Genomic DNA, 19558 nt, shown 5'->3' on the forward strand with positions numbered 1-19558 from the left:
TCTCTTGAATGCTGCCTTCAGGTATGGCATGGAAAGAGCCGGCATTTGCATTTCTTTCACCATAGTAAAAACTGCATTCATGGTCTGGAGAGGACACTTTTTACTGAAGGATAAAAGGGCAGGGGCTCAAGCCCCCTTTGATATCTATGTGTGCACGTGCCTGCCTCCCTCCCTCCCTCTCCCCCGCTCTCTCTCTCTCTCCTGTTCTCTGCAACCCTGTCTCTCCCCTTTTGTTCCTCTTTCACGCACCCCAACACCTAACACGCTGTTCTCCATGTACCTGTTTTTTATCCTCTTTTTCTCCTCCAGCCCTCTCCATCTCAGCCCACCACCCCTGCCCGACCCCACCTTTTTTCGGCACCCTCTATCGCATAATTTTTCCCCTCTCTAGTTTGCGATCTCTCCGTTTCATCGGCGGTCTCTTCCGTTTTTCTCTCTCTCTGCTCTCTTATCTCTGATCCTCTTCAGGTCTCATCCATCACCTATGTACACACATCTCTCTCTCTCTCTCTCTCTCTCTCTCTCTCTCTCTCTCTCTCTCTCTCTCTCTCGCTGACCTCTCAGCCTGCTCCCTCGTTCTCTCTATCTCTCAGATTCAATTAAGCTTTATATAGGCGGTAGAACAGAATGCGTTTGCATACGACGTAACATGTTTTATGTAATGTAATTATTATATTATAGTGTACAGTGTTACGTGTCAGCATATACCGGTACATATCGTCACTGTCGGGCAGAAACCTTGTATCTCTATGTTTCAAATGTGTTAGTTTTTTCGTACATACAAGACTGTCGTACACAACTAGTGAAAATGGCAGATCTACAAGCACACAACGCCTTGCATCACGAGGCATTGTGTGCTTGCCTTGTAGATCGGCTATTTTCATAGCCGATCATAGCCGAAATCAAAACGAATGGTTTTGGACATACCTGTACAAGGTTGCCACACGACAAGAACCATATGAATAAAAACGGAAATTAATTCTACACATGGAAAATCTAATGAAGAACTTTACAAGGCATTCACTCCCCCTCCTTTTACTCTCTCTCTCTCTCTCACTCTCTCTCTCTCTCTTTCCATGTCTCCTGTCTAGGTATGTGACGATAATCGTTATAATCGTTTATTGTGATTAAAAAAACACTCACAATAATCGTATCGCAGAGGTTTAAATGTATCGTGAAATTATCCTCCATCATGCACTGGGAGCAATTCACCTTTTATTTGCCAAGCTGCATATCTGGTACCATTATTTTAAACCCTCTATAATTGGTCAAACGGACCTGGAAATAACATACTTGATCCAGTATTTTTTTCACTCTCTACCAAATCTCTTTGCCAAAAAATTGCCGATCTACAAGCTCACAACGCGTTGTGAGATTGTAGATCGGCTATTTTTTGGGCAAATGTTCCGCCCATGGATAATGGATGTTGGGGATATTTTGATTATTGCGATATCATATATCGCAAAATCTTTGGTAAATATTTTGAGATGGGGGTCCGTGGCCAAATATATATAATTTTGGGGTTCCTTCACATGAAAACGTTTGAGCACCACTGACATAGAAACATAGGTTTTTCAAAAAACCTTAGAAGGATTTGAAATATTCAAAGACTTTTCACGATTTTTCTAAAATAGCATATATACCAGCTCGCAGCGCGGCACTCGGTGCCGCGCTGTGAGCTTGTGTATCTGCTATTTTCCAAAAGTTAAAGCACAAAATGATGCGTTCTCAGTCTAAATGGGTTTAAACCCCCTTCCCCCCTATGAAGAACATTCATGGGGGGCCCGCAGTGAATCCTTTTACCCAGGGCCCAGGATTTGGTGAGACACCCCTGGTCTCCTGGTCTCCCTGCTGTTCCCTCATGCTGGTGTCTTTCCGGTCCACATGGCGGCAGACACAGGAAGTTGCTACATAAGCCAGGATCTGGGCTCCAGATTATCCGCCTGCCTGACTCCATCTCTCTCCCTCTCTCCGTCTCTCTCCCCCCCACCTTTCTCGCTCTTCCCCTCTCCCTGCGTCTGGCCCAACAGCCTGGCTTTTGGCCTCGGTCCTATTCCATAAGCTGGTCCAACGGTGGCCCTCTTTGTCCTTCCCATATGGCAATATATTTGTATTTAAATACAAGGGGGGAAGAAAATGACTGAATGAATGTATTTGAATATATTACTTTGAAATATATCTATATATACAGTATATCAATTACTCAAGCGCGCGCACACACACACACACACACACACACACACACACACACACACACACACACACACACACACACACACACACACACACACACACACACACACACACACACACACACACACACACACACACACACACACACACACACTAAGGTACCGTATATATGAGTTACAGTGTGCCTATTGATTAATAGCCTGCCTGTTACTTGTGTATACATCAGGGCCACTATGTGCGAAATGTACAGTAGGCCTATATATCATCACTGTTGGGCAGAAACCTTGTATCTCCAAATTTCAAATTTGTAAATTTTTAGTAAAGTAAAGCCTAGTAGTAGTTAGTAAAATAACAAAAAAAGGAAGGTTTTGGACATACAAGGTTTCCACCCAACAACGACGATATGTGACATATATATAGCAGTTAACCAATTTGGCGGTCTATTTAAGCTCATTCAATGCTGTTCATCTTGCTGCCAGTGTCACTGACGGTTGGATGCACTTCTTTGCTCCCACACCATTAGTGGGGCTCTGCTTTCCTTAAGGCTTCTGTTTTCCCCTGGGGGGCAGGTTTTATATTTACGCGCGTTCATGTATCTCCCTGATCTTAAAACGTCGGTCACAATTATTACATAATAATCGTCTAATGGCAGTTATTTGAGACAAGGGATTATATCTCCAAACTGGCTTGGGAACGCCTCGGTATACTCCCTGAGGGAGTGGAGGAAGTTGCTCGGGATAAGGACATCTGGAAATCTCAGTTGGAACTGTTACCCCCCTGACCCGATTCCGGATAAGCGGTTGAAGATGGATGGATGGATGGATATTCGTCCTCTTTTCGTGTAGAAAAATGTTCATACATTTTCAAATATATATATATATATATATATATATATATAAATATATATATTTAAAAAAAATAGCAGATCTCAATGCATTGTATATCGGCTACCGCTATAATGGCTCTTAACATATATTTTAAAGTGTGAAATTATGAAATATCTATGTTACCGCTGTGCATCGCCATGGTCGTTGGCCAAAGACACAACGACAAGTTTGTGCCGTATTTAGAAGCTCTGACCTGACAGTCGCCACTAGCCATTATAGTGTGTTACTTGTTTTTTTTAAGCATAATATGGTTTAAGTGGGTAGTCGCAGATGCAACTACCCACAGAAAAGTTTTCTGTATCACATATATACTATATATATATATATATATATATATATATATATATATATAAAATGCCATAAAAAGATTCCATTTCCTTTCCTAACTTAACAGTCTTAATCAGATGGCAGCCAGGTCAAGGAAATGTTTGAGGGAAATTCTCTTGACAGACTGCCTATTTCTCTCTCTCTTTAAACTATATTTCTCAGTCTCACCCAATATATTCTTCATTAGGCTTTGCACTCGATTAGTCCAACCGGACTGACTACTAATATTCAATAACGCTCCACATACACTCTCCAGTCAGATACAAGGCTTGCCTATTTGATAAATCCAGCCATTCTTAGAATATATTATTCCGGAGTGGCTATATCCAATCCATCTAAAAGAGGGGAAAAAAGCAATTAAGAAGCAATGCCCTCTCTTATTATCATGTGAACTGTGCCTTCAGTACAGATTTGGAATGGAGCAAATTGAACCCCCCTCCCACCCCCCAAAAAAAGAAAAACTGGTCCAAATGCTTAAATTAAAGCTTGAGGCTGAAAAAGGCTGAGGTGTGAGGTTTTGGGAGAGCTTATTTACCTGCGTGTCTATCTTGTCGTCGCCGCTGTGCTCCTCTCTCGACTGCGGGCTCTGCTCCAGCGTCTCGCGCTCTCGGGGCGTCGACGCCACATTGGCGGCCTCGCAAACCCTCATCGCTTCTGCAGGGGGCGCGTCAGTCATCCTCATCGGAAGATCTCACTGGGAGACGCTGGTGAACGCTGGGAACCTGTCGGTAAAAGAAGACAAAGAGGGAAATCGCGCTTGAGGGTTGATTTTTGTCGGGAGGAGAGAAAATGAAAAGGGCACACTCTTGGGGTACGCGATAAAAACGATGAATAGAAACTAACTCGTGGCACCGGAGGGCTGCAGAATTGAGAATTGTAATTGATGCAAGTGAGCAGGGACGTGCTGGGCCCCTGATTCAGCCCGGGAAAAAGAATTAGAGAGGCCCTCATTGCGCGCTATAGAGAGATATAGTAGCTGCTGCTACTCAAAGATTTGCCATTTCAGATCATGACAAGTGACAAGCCAGTGGGCCAATTACATGAGTTATATTTCATCGTTGTCGGGTGGAAACCTTGTATGTCTGTATGTGCTTGTAGATCGGCTGTTTTCACTACTTTTGTGCAAACAGTTTAATTTTTACTTTTGTGCAAACAGTTTAATTTTTTCCTAATGGCCGGCCTGGACCGGCCGGGAATGAACCGGCCGTTCGGGAGTTGTCCCGCTTTTCCCAATGGCCAGCACGTCCCTGCAAGTGAGCTATGTTATAATAATAATTCCTATCTCTTACTGCAGTGCTGCTCAACACTATTCCTGGGGACCCAAACTATTGCTAGTTTTCTAGCCTACACAGCAAAATCTGTAACACTACAGCTTTTACTGTGCACCAAGACATTAATTGCATTTATTACCTAGTGTCCTGTGCTCTGACCTGACAGATGCAAGCTGTATTTTTTTTTTGCAATCCTCATAATGTACCAATTCTACATTGCTCTACATGCAAGCCATCAATGTTTGCTGTCTTGCAGTCCCGTGTTCAACAACTGTGTGAACCCTGATGCGAGGCAGCAATAATGTGCTCCTGATTTCTGGTCTCAGCAGCTCAATTATTCACTCAGCTAGCAGAGAGAATAGGAAATAGAAATGTAAATAAATAATTAGGACATTAAAAAAAACACCCTCATGCAAAACAATCCAGTCTCGACAAGTGTTAAAAACAAGACAAGAAGTGGATACTGATGTCGATCCGAAAGGCTGACCTCTGCTACCCCCCAAAAAACCTGTGAAAACTAGTAACACTGTGTAAACGGCGAGACCTCGCTGTGCCGAGGACCCGGCGCGAGGCCCACGTCCTGCTCCTGTACCTTAACCCATGTAGGCCTGCTTTAACCAGTGAAAAATAGCAGATATACAAGCTCACAGCGCGGCACCGAATGCCGCGCTGCGAGCTTGTAGATCTGCTATTTTTGAAAAAAGTCGTGAAAATTTGTGGCAAATCTTTGACTATATGTATTTTCAAAGCGAACGTTTGTAACTCAAATTCTGGGTGGTCCCTGGAACTAAATATTTTGAGATGGGGGTCCGTGCCCAAATGCATATCATTTTGGGGGTCCTTCACGTGAAAAGGTTTGAGAACCACTGACATAGTAGTCTCTCAAGAACAGGCTAACTGAGCTCCATTTAAGTGAAAAGGACCTTTTCTTTGACGATGGCTGGCCAGATTGCTGACATAGAAACATAGGCTTTTCAAAAAGTCTTAGAAGGATTCAAAAGACACTTATAGAATCGGGGTCAAAATTCTAATGTTCACGATTTTTCAAAAATAGCAGATCCACAAGCTCGCAGCTGTGAGCTTGTGTATCTGCTATTTTTCAATAGTTAAAGCATAAAATAATGATACACAATAATGTGTACTCGTTCTGAACGGGCTAATTATGCGGTTAGCAGGTCCCGTGTGGTGAGAAACATGTGCGCGGGCAGAAAGGAATGGGAGGGGAGACATCTGGTATCTGAAAGGTATGATTAATGGGTTAATTAGAGCGGGGCTCATCAGATTCACTTCACACACTTCAAAAGTGGATGTGCAGCGCTGACAGGGCCCTGCGCGCATACGTGTGTGTGTGTGTGTGTGTGTGTGTGTGTGTGTGTGTGTGTGTGTGTGTGTGTGTGTGTGTGTGTGTGTGTACAGTATGTGTGTGTTAGGGATGGGACGATATGAAAATTTCATATCATGATGATTAGGTACCGGATATGCAGCTCAGCAAATAAAATGAATTGATCCCAGTGCATGGCGGAGGACGATATCACGATAAATTAAATCTCCACGATACGATTATCGTGAATGTTTTTTATCACTATAAACGATAGTATCGCCTATCGTCCCATCCCTAGTGTGTGTGTGTAATAATGTCTATGATTCTTCCCATTGCCCAGTCTTTGTGTGTGTCCCTCTGTGTGTGTGTTTGTGTGTGTGTGTGTGTGTGTGTGTGTGTGTGTGTGTGCGTTTGTGTGTACGTGTACGTGTGTGCGTGTGCGCTCGCAATAATGTGTCAATTGTTCTTCCCATTGCTCAGCCTTTGTGTGTGTTGTGCGCGATCCAATTTCCCAGCCCTAAGTATGGCTTAAGCCTATATCGTCCAACAGTGATTGGAGGAGTTAGCCTATCTGACGCCGCGTCCGTGTAGCAACCAACTGGCTGGAACCTTGATTGTTTATCTCGGTCCCACCGGAGCTGAGACAGCAGAGCCGAGCTGATACGCTCCGAAAACGACCGATCCCTTCATGTCAGACTAATTGACTTCTGGGGTCCGCTTGCTCTCCCGAGCCACCAGATGTACTCGCACACTAGCCGTACTTTCCCATTTTCAAGGCCGCGGCCGCGGTTAGCGATGGTTCAGGCAGGCTGGCCGCAGGAGGGAGTCAATGAATTTTCAATGACTTGTCAGTGTCTCAACGAAAAAGTGACAGTGACCGATTTTGCATTCGGAGGGGGAAACAACTTAATACTCCCGAGTCCAATCCTTTGAATATTTACTGTCTGCTACCGACGTTTTGATGTGTGCGTGTGTGTGTCTCTGGAGTGAAGCCATTTAACATATGGAATGCTGGAAGTATATTTTGAAGCACTGGGCTTTGCGAAGTGTTTGCTCCCTCACTGAATCATTTATGCTGCTGCACACGACGTTTTATCAAGAGACCGCAGGGTCTAGCCGGTGTCTTCGGCATACCTTTAGGCCTTGATGTGTCACGGTTTCATCCTTCACTTATTGAAAAAAAAAATATATATTACTAGTGGTATCAACCTGTCTGTCTGCAACACCCCAGTGCTACCGAATGCAACAGAAATGAGTCAAGTCATTTTGCTTTATCTTATATGCATGGTGCTTGGGGAGGAAAATTAAATCAAAATAAGGCCATGCACACTCAATGTGTTGCAAATTCCAGATTTATTCACACTTTTGCATGAGTTTCCATTTCAATTTTTTAAGTTAAACATACCAGGCCTTGACACTAAGGCTTGCCCACCTGCCCCCGGCAGGTAAATAAAACCTTTGGGCAGGTGAAATTTGCTTTCTTGTTGCCCGACCAGGAAAGTGCTCATTTGAGAGGGGACACAATCATCTATAAACACAACATGAGATATCTGTCTAGGGCTGTCTTCTGGTCTGTGGAATGTAAAATAAGAGCACTGTTTACCTATAATGTGCTGTTTTTAATGTTGCTACACTTCACAATATAAAATAACGTTTGAAACCACAGACAATTGTAGCTATGTAGGTATTTGGATTTGGAGGTATGAATTTTTTTTATCGCACAGCCCCAGAAAGTAAAGAAATAAGTGTTTCATTGAGCAGTAATTAAAATGTTGTCCATCATTTTATAATGGACGATTTACTTTTCGGGCAAGTAGGCATGACCTTTGGGCAAGTAGAACATGACCTGTACTTGCCCGATGGGCAAGTGCCTCTAAGACATTAGTGTCAACCCCTGCATACATTTTTCCCCAAATGTAACTTTTATTGGAAAACCAGTGCAAATTAAAAAATACAATGTTGTGCAGCACTAACTGCAACTCTTTAGACTTTTTTTTTTACATTTATTAAAAAAAGAAAATTGGTTGTCATGCCATGTCACTGATGATACTCCCCACAATTCGGTCACGTGGGAGGATGCAGACGAGCACACGTCTCCTACGGTATGGCACAAAGTCGCCAGCCGCTTCTTTTCACTGGGAACTAGGGCTGTCACGATTATGACATTTGACATGACGATTATTTGTCCCTCAAATGATTGCGATTAGCGATTTAACTCATTAAGAGCCCCTGAAATTAACGGATTAAAATGTCCACGATGCCTCCCTCAGGCTGCATTCACTCCCGTTGTCTTATTTTGAAGGCCAGAAGTCCACAGCGTAAACACTTCCGGTCTGACGTCATCGCGTCCTGCGCCGGAATCGATCATTGTTTACGTGGTGTCATGGCGGATCGGATCGATGCTTTTCAACATGTGTTTTATAAGCGAGCATCTGCCTCCATCTTCGCTTCTAAAGTGTAGTTTTGAGATAATGGACATTAAAGATGAGATCCCCCGTCTGCCTCAATGTTATGGGATTACTATTTTGTGCTCGTGGATCCGTGATGATGAGAAATCAGCAACGGAGATCGGCTCGGGACCTTCCGCCATTGTACACGGTAGGATAACGGCCGTTACAGTAATATATTACTTTTCGCAAGATATCTCGGGAATGGCACTCGAGATACTCGAGTACATTTCGCGAGATATCTCGGGAATGGCACTAAATCGGTTAATTGTGTTTTTGTTGTTGACAATTACACTTCTGTTTGGCTTTTAAGTTGCACATGGTAGATATGACACATAACCTAAATATACAGAGAAATTACTGACATATTTGACAACTTTATACTTAAAAAAGAACATTGATAGTGGAAATAGCCAATCTACAAGCTCACAACGCATCGCTATTTCCACTATTTTTGACTCTTTAAAAAAAAATGAACGTTTTTCAACATGGAAACGATTATGACGATTATGAAAAATAATCGCGATTATGTCAAATAATCATGATTAGACATATGATTATTATTTAATAATTTTGACAGCCCTACTGGGAAGGTGTAAACATGTGCAGAGGGAAAGTGTTATCTGACCCAGTCCTTCTCTCTGCGGACAGGCGTCCAACCTCTAGGGGTCGCTAGTGTAGAGACAGAGATCACGCTTCGGGTCAAATTTGTTTCTTGGAGAAAAGACCTCAAGACGGCAGGGACTTTATCAGTGGCCCCTAAGTCTTTTGACATTTAAACTTTTAATAAACAAGGCCAGAAAAGCAAAGAAATGTCACATTTCTGCCCGTATTAATGGACTAAACGCGGACACTCGCTTTTCAATAGTGTAAGTATAACATAATTAAGGCCCCTCCACCTTGGGCCCTAGTAACTCAGTCCCACTTTTCCCCACCTTGCGACGCCCCTGCTCCCACCCCTCATATCCCCCCTTCCTGTTCAGCTGATCAGATTGCTGGCCCAGGTCTCCAGCGAGCCTGTTGCTCTTGCCAGTGGTGGAAAGAAGTACTCAATACTGCAATGTAGAAATACTCTGTTACAAGTAAAAGTCTGGAATTCAAAATGTACTTGAGTAAAAAGTACAAAAGACTTGGCAATCAATAGTTAAAGCACCAAAAGTAAAAATGTTTGAAAATAGCAGATCTACAAGCTCACAACATGTCATTATGCAACGCGTTGTGAGTTTGTAGATTGGCTATTTTCAAATAGCCTAGGTATAAAATATGTTTAAAGTGGTTAATGTATGTTTTATATCTGAAAAGTAACTAGTAACTAAAGTAAAAAAAACAAAAAAAACAATAGGCCTATTTGGATCCGAGACGTAGTGGAGTTGGAAGTAAAAGTATTGAAAATTGGAAATACTCCAGTAGAATACCTCGCTCGCTCGCAGGGGGCAGAGGGTTAAGAGGTGTGTGTGGGAATGTAGGGTTTGTATGTGTGTGTGTGTGTGTGTGTGTGTGTGTGTGTGTGTGTGTGTGTGTGTGTGTGTGTGTGTGTGTGCGTGCGTGCGCACATGTGTGCGTGTGTGTGTGTTTGGGTGGGTTAGTGTGAGAGGTCAGAGCAGGGCATAAGGCAAAGCTGAGACAGAGGCCATATGGGACTTTGCAGGAGTTGAGGTGTCAGCGAACGTGAACGGGTGTAGTGTTTGTTTGTTGAAGTGTGTGTGTGTGTGTGTGTGTGTGTGTGTGTGTGTGTGTGTGTGTGTGTGTGTGTGTGCGCGCGTGCGTGAGAGCGCATGAGGGTAAAAGTCTGTCGTGTATCGTATCGTCTCACATGGCTGGAGATGATGGCACTGATATAATGAAAGTGTGTGTGTGTATGGGAATGTGTCGATTGAGACTGTGTGTGTGTGTGTGTGTGTGTGTGTGTGTGTACGGTACACTCGTTTTTGTATGCATGCAAGAGTGAGTATTGATTTAGGGTTGCGAGAATGAAGGCCTGTGTCGGTGAGTGTGTGTGTGTGACTGTGTGTGTGTGTGTGTGTGTGTGTGTGTGAGGGCCCGTGCGTGCCAATGTGCCATAAATAATGGATGAGCACGGGGATGGGAGTGTGGTGGAGGCGGGAGGAGACGGCACGGTACCCCTGCCAACCTCGTAAAAACCAGGCATTAGGAATTCAGAGAGCAGCGAGGGGTGATAACGTTGCTCTATTGAAAATCCTCAGACGTTTGGTGGCATAGAAAACCCAGCCAGCAAGCCTATGGTCCCTTCTACTCTCTCCACTACTCTCTTTTGTCCAGGCTGACAGCGTGCCGTACACAGCCCTCCTGGAATTCACAAGAACAATCTTTGAATTCAGAGGTCTTCAACATTTTCAGGCCAAGGACCCCTTAGTTGAGAGAGAGAAGAAGCAGGGACCCCCCAGTTTCATTGTTTGACAGCACGATCATCAGTGTATTTTGGATTCATGTCAATTTGTGTTTTCAGATATTTAACCACTTGAACCGTTAATACTTAATAAACTTGACCTTTCACTCTGTACTTAGTCTGCTCTTTTTCCCCTCGACACCAAACCTATTTACCGAAAATAGCCAATCTACAAGCTCACAACCCCTCACAGCGCGAGGCGTTGTGAGCTTGTAGATCTGCTATTTTGGGCTATTTTTGCCTCTGGGCAACAAATTTTCCCCCTTGGGATAATAAAGGTATCTATCTATCTATCTATCTATCTATCTATCTATCTATCTAAAGTTCTCCGAATATGGACACTAGGGTTCAAATGGTTCATATAGAAAAGGAAAAAAAAGCTTCTATCACACAAAGATTTGGAGGACCCCCTGTAGTAACTCTGAGGACCCAGGGTCACGGACCCCCTGTTGAAGACCTCTGTTTTATTTACTAATCCAACTTAAAAGAACGTTTAACTTTCAGTAAAAGTATGCGCATAAAGTGAACATGAGGTTGTGTTGCTCAGCCCTATCAAACTATTTAAGAAAATAGCAGATCAATAAGATCACTATGTGTCGCATCGTGACGTGACGCGTTGTGAGCTTGTAGATAAGCTATTTTTCAAACTTTTTAGAAGGTTAAAAATACTAAACCGATTTTGTCCAAATGTAAAATAATGTCTTATATATTGGCCACACCGATATATCAGTGGGCTTTAATCTCAACATTAAAGTAACCTTTCAAGGACAACTCCAGCTAAAAAATATAGATTATAATACATTCGGACACTCTAGTCACCAGTGACTTTAAAATATATGTACACTTTTTAATGCCTCTAGATTTTAGACAGGGCCAAAGAAATTCCCTCAATTACGTAGATTTCATACACAGAAAATGGGCAATACAGGTTGCACCTGACAGAGCTCAGAGGAACCTACATTATATCAAGTCAATGACAGGGTTGGAAAAAATAAATAAACTAAAAATGAAGATAGATATTTTCCGGCTGAATATTGCAATAATGATGTAAATATCCCTATATTGCATCAGATGTGAACCTAGCTTACTGTTGCTTTTTCTGGCGTATGGAGAAAATAAAATAAATAGGGTAAAAACAAATAAGACACGAAAGCACAGCATGAGTAACTGCAAGTTACTCATTTTAAAGATATCATTATATGTTTGTTTTCATCTAAATTTGAAAACCTGGGATTCTGGACGCTGCAGGATTAGTTATTCTATCGGCATGTGCAAAAAAGAAAGCAGCCTCTGGCAATTTTAAAAGAGCTATAGTCAATAAGGACTGTTTTATTTTCTGCTTCTTCTTCTTCTTCAAGAAATTATGCTTCCCCGGGTGACAGTATAACTTTGTTTAAGCCTTTATTTGCTGAGCACGCACGCCCCCCATCCCCTCCCCTCCGACATCATAAATGATAGATAACCACTGACATTACCCACGCTTCTTATTGTGTGCCATCTCTGTCATTTCATCTAATCTCCTTCTCAGTGTGAGACACCCGGTGGTGCCAGGCCTGTCCCCATCTCCCACAGGGTTGTGGATGAAGCCACGTGTCAGCCAGAAAGGTCAGCTTGGATACCCTGCTTTGCTCTATAAATCAGCCCTTTTATAAACCTCAAACTGCTGCCAGGACCGCACTCAGGTTGACAGATGATGTGGCGGTGTGTGTGTGTGTGTGTGTGTGTGTGTGTGTGTGTGTGTGTGTGTGTGTGTGTGTGTGTGTGTGTGTGTGTGTGTGTGTGTGTGTGTACTAATGGAGTTGCATCCAAATCTCCAAAATGGTAGTCTTTCGACAGAGCGAAGGAAGATTATTCATGATTATGACATTTTACATGACGATTAATTGTCACTCAAATAATTGCGATTAACGATTTAATTGTGTTTTAGTCGTTGTCAATAACATTTCTGTTTAACTTTATACTTAAAGAAGAACATTGAGCAATGAAGTCCCCCCCCCCCCCATTCTGAATTCCCAAAAACTTTTTTCAAATCGCGTCATATAAGAACGGTGTTCCAAACATTAACAAATGATCTAAGCGGTTTGACTCATATGGATATGAAGAATCAACTGATGGTGAGAAAACGCTAATGTTACTGTCGCCAAATTAGTTACATTTTCGCTAGAAACAGACTGTATCAAATATGAGTGACTGACTATCATAAACCATACAGAGCCACCTCCCCGACAATATCACGCAGACCGTTTGTTTATTTTTGGACCACAATGCTTATATGAGATGATTTTAAGATGACTCAATGTTATTTTCCATAGAGAAATTACCCGTAATTGCTGGACTATAAGCCGCACCTGAATATAAGCCGCACCAGCTCAATTTAGAACAAAAAAAAATTGTACATATATAAGCCGCACCTGACTATAAGCCGCAGGTGTCCTTCCTGCTTCCTGCTAGAGCGCCCCTGGTGGCCGTTAGCTGTAAAAATCTATATATAAATCCTTGTTAAAGACCATTGTAAAACTAACTAACTGGCCGTTAGCTGTAAAAATCTCTATATAAGCCGCACCGTTGTATAAGCCACAGGGTTCAAAACATGGGAAAAAAGCAGCGGCTTATAGTCCAGCAATTACGGTACTTCTGTGAACCGAGGGATGAGCGAGTCACGTCATGACTTCACTGCTCTATTGACCAACTTGTAGATCTGCTATTTCCACTATTTTTTACTAAAAATATATGAACATTTTTCAACATGGAAACGATTATGAACAATAATTGTGACAGCCCTATTCACCGACTGTCAATCTCTCTGTTGCTTCCCCGTTTAAAACTGTGTCAAGACAGGTTTGGGAGTTAAGACATTAAAACCTGGATGTACAGTATCGTAGGTTGTCGAATGGACTCATTTCCGACATTTTGAGAAAACGTGACTGTATTGGAGACATGGGACGATATTGATGTCCGGTCCAATGGTAGCATGATGAGACTATTATTGATTAAAGCAGACATGGTGGTGGTGGCATCATCATAAATAACATATGAAGTTATCCTGCCCAAACTGCAGAATTTAATCCCTTCTAAAATGGCATCCCAGTTTCCCCTGAGGGAATCAATCAGGTTGGTATAATAGTAGATGACCTGCCAGTGTCATTCATTAACGTGATTTGTCTAGGTAGCCGACAAGAGAAAAAACTGAAATGGAGGCACACAGAGCAACTGGAAGGACAGAAACACGATGTATTATGGCCATCACTCAATAGTGATTCAGTGCCAGTGCATGCAACCAGCGCACACGCGCACGCACACACACACACACACACACACACACACACACACACACACACACACACACACACACACACACACACACACACACACACACACACACACACACAGAAGAAGTCAACAGAGGTGTGACCTGGCCTTAGTCACTATAACATCAAGACACTGCTCTGATTAGGGATGGGACGATAATCGCTATTATCGTTTATCGTGATAAGAAAAAGTCGCGATAATCGTATCGTGGAGATTTAATGTATTGTACTTTTATTTGCCGAGCTGCTTATCTGGTACCACTTAAACCCCTCTAAATAATGTACTTGATACATTCTTTTCTTTTCACTCTCTACCAAATCTCTTTGCCAAAAACTACCAAATCTCTTGCCCAAAAAAATAGCCAATCTACAAGCTCACAACGGGCCGCGTTGCGACACATTGTGAGCTTGTAGATCTGCTATTTTTTGGCAAATGTTCTGCCCCAGAATAGTTGATGTTGGGGACATTTCGATTATCGTGATTATATCATAAAAAAATCTAAATGTTCATATCGTCCCATCCCTATAGCTCTGATTCTCTGAGCTCTACACCTGGCTACTGCAACACACAATTTCACAACAAACAACAACAAACACACACACTGACACACACTACACTGAGATCATAAAAGCTACTTAATTTGTGCAGGAAAGCATATGATATCAAACAGACACCGCCACTTCCAGCGGGACACATGAGTGAACTTGTGGAGCAGCACAGTTGGCAATATGGGCTTTGGTGTTGTGCTGGCTGACAGGGAGTGGTTCATTGGTATTACAGCAATGTCGCGGAGCGCAGCAACCTTAAAGAGTCTCCCTCAGGCGTTGTTCAGGCGTTGTTCACACCAATACACAGCAAAAATCTGGAACGTTCATTTAACACTGAAAGTTAATGGACCCCGAAAGGGTCCCTTTTCACTCTCAGAATTAAATGAACACTCCGGATTTTACTGTGCACCTTTGTCACTGTGTTCCCCACAGCTTACCGGCAAAACACACACGCACACGCACACACACACACACACACACACACACACACACACACACACACACACACACACACACACACACACACACACACACACACACACACACGTCATAAGGTGTGCACAATTGCACACATGTTCGCAGACAGGCGCGCTGCGTGCACAACAAATACGAGTCCATTGAATGTACGCACACACACACACACATCATGCAGTATTGTTTGTGGGACGGTGCATTCTCTCTGCTCAGTTACTCTGCTGCGACATTAATTCTCAAAAGCCCACAGTGGGGTCAGAAGGCTGGCTGTCAAACTGAAGGGAGCTAATCATGTAGCGGACTCTTAACGGACTGGATGCTCTCACAGGCAATTATGTTACGCTGGCGAGAGCCAATAGGAAATGCCTTGGTGCGCCGTGGAGCGCAGCAGAACCCACTGGTGACGCCCTTACACATGCGGGAATGAGCGTGAGTGAGCGCACTCGAGTGCACTCTCTCCCCCGCCGCTCGTGCACAAGCACACGCGCGCACACAGTCGCTCGCGCACACACACACACACACACACACGCACACACGCACGCACACACACACACACACACACACAGTGAGTGCTGCCTGCCCACGCACCACTCGCACCTGCCTCCGTTTTCCAAAGACTGACCTTTCTAAAGCTCGGTTTATTTTATACTCTGTCGTGCAATGGTGTCGCACGCATTACAATAAAATGGCAGATCTACAAGCTCACAACGTGGCACTGATGCGACGTTGTGAGCTTGTAGATCAGCTATTTTGGAGCATGAAACCCAACCCCAGCTCTTTCTTTCCCTCTCCGTTCTGCTGTGTGTTCTGCTTTGCGAGGCTCACACACAGTACTAGGGATGGGACAATATGAATATTTCATATCACGATTATTGTGACAAAAGAAATCGTGATTTACAATATTGCGATAATCAAAATCCATCATCCTGGGGGCGGAACATAACACGACGCGTTGTGAGCTTGTAGATCGGCTAATTTTTGTCAAAGACATTTGATAGAGAGTGAAAAAAAAAGACTGTATCAAGTACGTATATTATAAGTACCTTTTACCAATTATAGAGGCTTTAAGTGGTACCGGATATGCAGCTCGCCAAATAAAATGTGAATTCATCCCAGTGCATGACGGAGGACGATATCACAATAAATTAAATCTCCAAGATACGATTATCGTGAGTGTTTTTTTATCACGATAAACAATAATATCCCTTATCGTCCCATCCCTACACCTACACAGCACTTGTCGAGGCTATAACCTGTACTACTAGAGATGGAGAAAGCAGAGAGCCCCCCCCCCCCCCCCCTTTTTATGCTGCGCCCCCTCAGTCTCTCATCTTATACTTCTGTTAAGAATGGGAGCGGAATATTATGACGCATGCAGGGAATACAAATCTATCTTTTTCAACACAGCATTATGTATATGAAACAGACAATATCATGAAAATCAATTCCAGGTATCACTGGGCATAAAAGGAAAGAACAAATGATAGCCCATACCCCTCCTGGATACAGGTCTCAGGTTGTACATAAAAAAAAGAAAATCACGGCATACTTTGTTACGATCTCGATCCGCTGCGCTATGCTGACAATCGCAATATACAGCATACAGTATAGAAGCATCTCTGTAGTGGGAATTAAGAAAGCAAATCGCAGCTGGGGTATTGTCGGAGGAGATGTGGAAATTATACATACACACAGCACTGTTTGGAAGAGCGCTGTTAAACTAAAAAGAAAAAAAACACACACACACACACACACACACACACACACACACACACACACACACACACACACACACACACACACACACACACACACACACACACACACACACACACACACACACACACACACACACACACACACACACACACACACACAGAGATGTCTGTAGGCTATAGCTTAATGAGATGTGCTCTCCTTCACTGCAAGGGACCCGCAAAGAAATTAGCTTTTATTCTCAAAAGATTTGCACGTGAGAAGTGTTCATTTCCATCGCAGAAAAAGGTTCCACCACAAAAAAAAAGCAGCATCAATAATGATAACCTTAGCTCAGTTCTGTGATTTAGCCAATACATCACAGATTGTCACACATATGGAGATATTATGGAGTCGGGAATGTATGTGACAGAGATGGGCCTTAAGTGCCCTGGCTTATAAAAACGCAGCGACAAATAAACAATGAATAAACGATTGATGAAGAAGATACAGCCACTCATTTACACCCGCTGCTGAAATCAAATTTGATTCAATAGCCTGCCTGGCTGGTTAATTGCAAAGCAAGTGAAGCATTGACATGGGAACAATATAATTGAATGAAAGAAAAAAAGAAAAAGAAAACGTGAGAAAAGAAATGTTCAAGATAAAGCTTACAACATTATATACATTTCTTCCCGTTCTCAGTCTGACGTAAGACGGAGGGTGTGTAAGAAGCTGTTAGTAACAGCTAACGTTCAATTAACAGAAGAACCATAAACGGCCACAAATGAGCCTCTAATTGCGCTCCTCGCACCGAGGGTCAATCAGACAGGGTGCGGTACAGTACAAGAGAGGTGCAGACATGCAGGATACTCTATTATAAATCACACAGTGGAGCATGCAGGTATAATCTATTACCCATCCCAGCGGAGATTCTTCCAGGGAAATATCAATCTGGGCAATTAGACGACAATACAAAAAAAGCAAACAATTTAGGGAACAGACAGAAGAGAACTGGCAAACAAGTCTAGCCACTCTAATCTATAGTCTCACGAGAAAGAACAATACCTCGTACAGCCGGCCAGAGTCATTAAAAGTCCATTTGCCGAAAAAAAAAAACACCTGCAGAACAAATTGGGAGACGGGGAGACGGGAGGATGAGCTTGGCTACAGAACAATGGAGAGAGAGAAGCCTCTTAATGGCTCATGTGGCTAGCTTAATTAGCCCGGCGATGCAGAGCAGAGCCAGCGCTGAGACTTTCACCGGCGACGGGGGGAATCAGGAGTACCGATTTGCCTCAACCTCGGCGGGCCGGCACACAGACACAGTAAACATCGTCCCCCCCGCCACATAGCGCTGAGTGAGATGTCACGTTTGGTTTGAAGACACACAGGATCATATTCTTGCCCCTGTGTAACTGGGCTCCCTCTCTCTCTCTCTGATGGCTTACGGAAACATAAGAAAAACCCACTGACCGTCTTAGTCAGCGGATCTTTTCCGTGGCGATGAGGTCTTTAAAAAACAAAGCATTCTGCGTTGAAATGGAACATGCATGTCAGATCGATGAGTCAATAAACATCCCTGTAACACACAAGAACCCCACGCGAGCCACTCAAAAAGCACGATAAGAGATCACAGACCACCCACACAAATAAAAGTCTGACTTCGAACCTTTTAACCACGACTAACGAGCCCGCGAGAAGAACCTGCCTGAGAAGAAGTCCGACAGACCGACCTTTCTGAGCCAGGGAGGAGCGGCACATCTCAGCATCAGCGTCGCTGACCAACCCCCTGACTCGCTGCTCTATGAGAGACAGGGAACAGGGGACACGGTGGCGTGTCTCTCTGGATACAGGAGGAGGACCCACCTGACTCGCGGTCCCCGCCATCTCCTCTGTCGGTGGACCGCTTAGTTTCCATCGTACCGGAGGCACTGTTGGCTGGGGTGGGGGGTGGGGGGGGGGTGTGGATGGGGGGGGGGGCGGGCGGCAGTGGTGGAGGAGGGGGTTCAGGGAGAAGGGGTGGGGGGAGGCTGGAGCTGCCTCCGAGCTCCGCCTCGTCTGCCTGCTTGCCTGCCTGCCTGCCGGCTGCCTCCTGTGCGGTCTCTCTCCACTCGCCTCGAGTGTTTATGAATGCAAGAGAAGGAGAAAGGAGAGGACAGGACAGGAGAGGAGAGGAGAGGAGAGGCGTCTGTGTGCCGGGGGGAGAGGGAGGGAGGGGAGGAGGAGGAGTGTGTGAGTGTGTCAGCAGGAGGGAAGGAGAATGAGTGAGAGAGAGAGACAAAGAGAGAGAGAGAGAGGGAGAGAGAGTTGTGAGTGCAGTGCATGAGTAGAGTGTGTGTGTGTGTATGAGTGAGTGAGAGGTAGATGGAGATTGTGTGTGTGTGTGTGTGTGTGTGTGTGTGTGTGTGTGTGTGTGTGTGTGTGTGTGTGTGTGTGTGTGTGTGTGTGTGTGTGAGTGAGAGAGAGAGAGAGAGAGAGCGCCTGCCCTGTGTGTGTGTGTCTATGTGCAATAGAGTTTGGGGGTTGTGCGAGTTCCGAGCCTACCTGCCAGGACCCCATCGAGCCGGTCCCAGTCTCTGTGATGTAGCCGGATCAACAGCTGCCCCCCTCCCACTCGTGTGTGTGTGTGTGTGTGTGTGTGTGTGTGTGTGTGTGTGTGTGTGTGTGTGTGTGTGT

At 44.0% G+C, this 19558-nt stretch overlaps 1 pseudogene across 1 annotated transcript in view; it reads right to left on the reverse strand.

Annotated features, from left to right (window-relative positions):
• Positions 1 to 19558, reverse strand: part of LOC308280133 (R3H domain-containing protein 1-like) — a 78919-nt pseudogene that overhangs the window by 52325 nt on the left and 7036 nt on the right. Inside the window, exon 2 of the transcript XR_013963390.1 lies at positions 3943 to 4129. The product of XR_013963390.1 is annotated as a R3H domain-containing protein 1-like (transcript). The remainder of the gene's footprint in view (positions 1 to 3942; positions 4130 to 19558) is intronic.

Source organism: Nannobrachium achirus (genome assembly GCF_963921795.1).
Source record: "Nannobrachium achirus genome assembly, chromosome: 24".
NCBI classification, from domain to species: Eukaryota; Metazoa; Chordata; class Actinopteri; order Myctophiformes; family Myctophidae; genus Nannobrachium; species Nannobrachium achirus.